A 3,543-nucleotide genomic window follows, 5' to 3' on the forward strand; every position below is an offset into this window, starting at 1 on the left:
GAGGATGAAGACGAACAGTAGTGAGCATTAGTTCCAGAGACGCTCCCTAAAAAACGTAATCACCCTTCTCCCCGTGCAGGATCGCAAATGACACGGTTTCGGAGGCCTGCTCTCCTGTATGTTTCTGCAGCGGAATTAGAGCAGCGGCATTTGCACAAATTTGTCACAAGATCCTTGCAGTCCATGCATCTGCACTGCGGCGGGAAGGACCTGGTGCAGATTCCGCACTTGTCGCAGCACAACATCACACCTACAGGCAGCCAACCAAGGTCAATACACAATAACTGCTAAAGTGGGTAAAACCTTCCCTTTTGTTGAGTGCATGCACTCCCCAGATCGCCTAAACATGAGATTAAATATTCAATCGATCCTAATCATCCATAGTGGGTTTAAATTTACAGTTTGGGGGATTTCACTTGTGCATATAAGATTTGTCAACTGCAAAAAATAGTAACACGTAAACAAGCTAAATCATCTACAAAAATCAACCATTCATTTCATGAAAACTATGGTGTCAACACGATATTGACATTCTTAGTGGTTTTTTTTGTGGAAATCAAACTTTTGTGATTCGTTGGATTTTAATAGACCTGGATATAAACTATTTGGACTGGGTTTGACATTACCATTTTTAACAGATTTCATTATAAATTATTTTACTTGGATTTAAATTTGACATCTCTCCATTGGTGCTTTATAGATGAATGCATTCCATTCGTGCCTCTACATGGTAGATGATTTGGATTTGAATTCATATTCCATTCCATTCCATGCATATGTGTTTTGTCGGTCGCAATGCATAAATGGTTTAACAAGGAAGATTTTGAGCAACGAATATGCTCTTTATTTTAGACACAAGAAGGAACAACGAGCATGCATTGTACTCTCATTTCTTCTCTGCATCTACCAGATCAAGATGCAGAGGCAACTCTTAAATGCTTCAAAAAATAAAGGAAAATCACAGGCTAATCGGCGTTATTCGGGCGACAACAGGTCCAGTCACGCGGCCTTAGTGCTGCGGGTCTTGCAGAAGTTGGTGATGAAATCCTTGCACTGGAAGCTGTCACGGCCGCCGACGGTGGACTTGGCGCAGGTCTTGCAGGCCAGGTTGCACCCGGTAGGCGAGGTGTCCATGCATCTGCACTGCGGCGGCAAGGACCCGGTGCAGATGCCGCACTTGTCGCAGCACAGCGTAGCGCCTGCAGGCAGCCAACCAAGGTCAATAACCTGCTAAACTAAACTGACTTATTCCATGAGGCGAAGAGGAATCCCGGCCTCACCTTAGCTACGGGCAAGAGGCAGAGCTGCCGCTAGGACGGCGAGGACGGCCAGCCCGGCCAGCAGCACCTGGGGCCTCGTGCTGTTTTGCAAGGATCTTGGACTGGTTAACTTGGGGTGGGGTGATCTCGTGCTTGGCCTGGCTATCACTAGTAGAAAAAGAGGCTTCCATACGCCCCCATTAGTCCCCAAAATAATCGAACCGCGACCAAAGGGGTCTTTAGTCGCGGTTCGGGAGGAGACCCGCGACCAACTATCTGGGCCCAGCGTGCTCGGTCTACAGCTGGCGGACGGGAGGGGCTTTAGTCCCGGTTGGCCTGGCCAACCGGGACTAAAGGTCCTCAGGCTGGCCCGAAGGCCTTTAGTCGCGGTTGGCCAGACCAACCGGGATTAAAGGTTAGACCTTTAGTCCCGGTTGGTCTGGCCAACCGCGACTAATGGCCCGAACCTTTAGTCGCGGTTGGCCAGACCAACCGGAACTAAAGGTCTAACCTTTAATCCCGGTTGGTCTGGCCAACCGCGACTAAAGGGATTTGAGGCCTCATTTTCAAACTCTACCCCCCCCCCGTGGATCGCCTTTTCAGTTTTAGAAAAAACAAAAGAAAAATGATGGAAATGTCAAAAAAAAATAAGTTTCTCATGTGATATGTGGTCTAGTTGTTGGGAAAATTAACAAATATGAATTTCGACTTTATTTGCAAAATCTCTCTGGAAATTCTTAAAATGGGCATAAATTTTGCATACGAACTCGGATGAAAAAGTTTTTTATATGAAAAATTATCTACTCGAAAAGTTACATCCGAATTTAACTAGGGGAACCCCGTTAAACATTTTCGAAATCCTCAAAAACTAACGAAAAAAAGATACGGGGCTTTTAAGATCTGGAGAGGCAAAAAATTTAAAAAAATTCAAATTGTGGTCAAACTGTGGTCAAACAATGGTCAAACTAATTATTCTACAATATTAGTGTTACTAAATAATTATTTCAGTTTATTTAAAATTTTGGTCAAATCTGGTCAAACAGTGGTCAAACAATGGTCAAACTAATTATTCCAGAAATATTAGTGTTACTAAATAATTATTGTTTTTTAAAACAATAGTTTCAAACTCAAACAGTGAAATGTGTCACTTCATGCTCAAGCTAAATTCCTGAGGGTTAATAGAATTGACATCCTACTATTGTCAGGAAAACAACAGGTGCAGACTTGGAAACGAGGGAGAATAGAACCCGGAAGTTAAGCGTGCTCAGGCTGGAGTAGTGAGAGGATGGGTGACCGTCCGGGAAGTTAGATGATTTGGAATGATGAGGGATGATTAGAGATTAGAGGATAAATTGAGCAGTGATGAGTGGTGGTGATTAGAGATTAGAGGTTAAAATAATTCAGAAATTTGAAAATAAAAAAATTAAAAAAATTCGCAAAAAACCAGGTTTAAACCTACGGAGGAGGCCTTTAGTCCCGGTTAGCCACGAGAACCGGGACTAAAGCCTTTAGTCGTGGTTCGTAAGAGGCGCGACTAAAGGGGGGGTCTTTAGTCACGCATATTTAGTCCCGGTTGCACAGCCGGGACTAAAGGCCTTTGCGAACCAGGACTAAAGGCCTTTTTTCTACCAGTGTATGTGATTCACCAGGGGCCGTTTGGTTCTAGGCCTAGCATTGTCAATTTTTGTCACACATTTTTGCCAAGCTTGCCTAAGGTTAATTCATCAAATTGAGAGTCACAAGTTGGCAAGCCTAAGAGAATCTTGCCATATTTTTTGTGTGTATGCCATGTGGGGTCCAAGTATGGCTTGCCTAAGGTGTGGCTTAAACTAAACACTCATCTAAATTGGTCAAACTTGTCTAACCTTAGGTGTGGCAATCTTTGCCAAAATTAGTCACAACCAAACAACCCCTGAGTGTACCTGATAGGACGGAGTGGAGTCCCTACTACTGACCTGATTGAGGGGAGACATGCATGCGATGCGAGAGCACAAGTGACAATATTGATCAGCGACTAGCAGCACGGGCATGAAGCTTTACACGCAGGAAGCATGTGGGCGTGACCTGGATTGAGGGATTGGATCTCTAGCAGTAGCATGCATGCACGAGGCGTCGTCCGTTGCCTTGGGTTGCAGGCATGTGTTTCACACGTAGACCAACCAAAGGAATCTACTCAGAAAGCTCGTTGCAAACGACAAATATTATATAGTACTGGCTGCAGACTTTGCAGTGCATCACGTGGGTTAGTAGGTGGGCTGCTGCGTGCCGCGTTTCATTTTATTTG

The 3,543-nt window shown here is 44.5% G+C and overlaps 1 pseudogene; it reads right to left on the reverse strand.

Annotated features, from left to right (window-relative positions):
• Positions 1-831: 831 nt before the first annotated feature.
• On the reverse strand, positions 832-3,232 carry LOC123156883 (uncharacterized; annotated as a pseudogene).
• Between the last annotated feature and the right edge of the window lie 311 nt (positions 3,233-3,543).

The sequence above is a fragment of the Triticum aestivum genome, chromosome 1D (assembly GCF_018294505.1).
Source record: "Triticum aestivum cultivar Chinese Spring chromosome 1D, IWGSC CS RefSeq v2.1, whole genome shotgun sequence".
NCBI lineage: Eukaryota > Viridiplantae > Streptophyta > Magnoliopsida > Poales > Poaceae > Triticum > Triticum aestivum.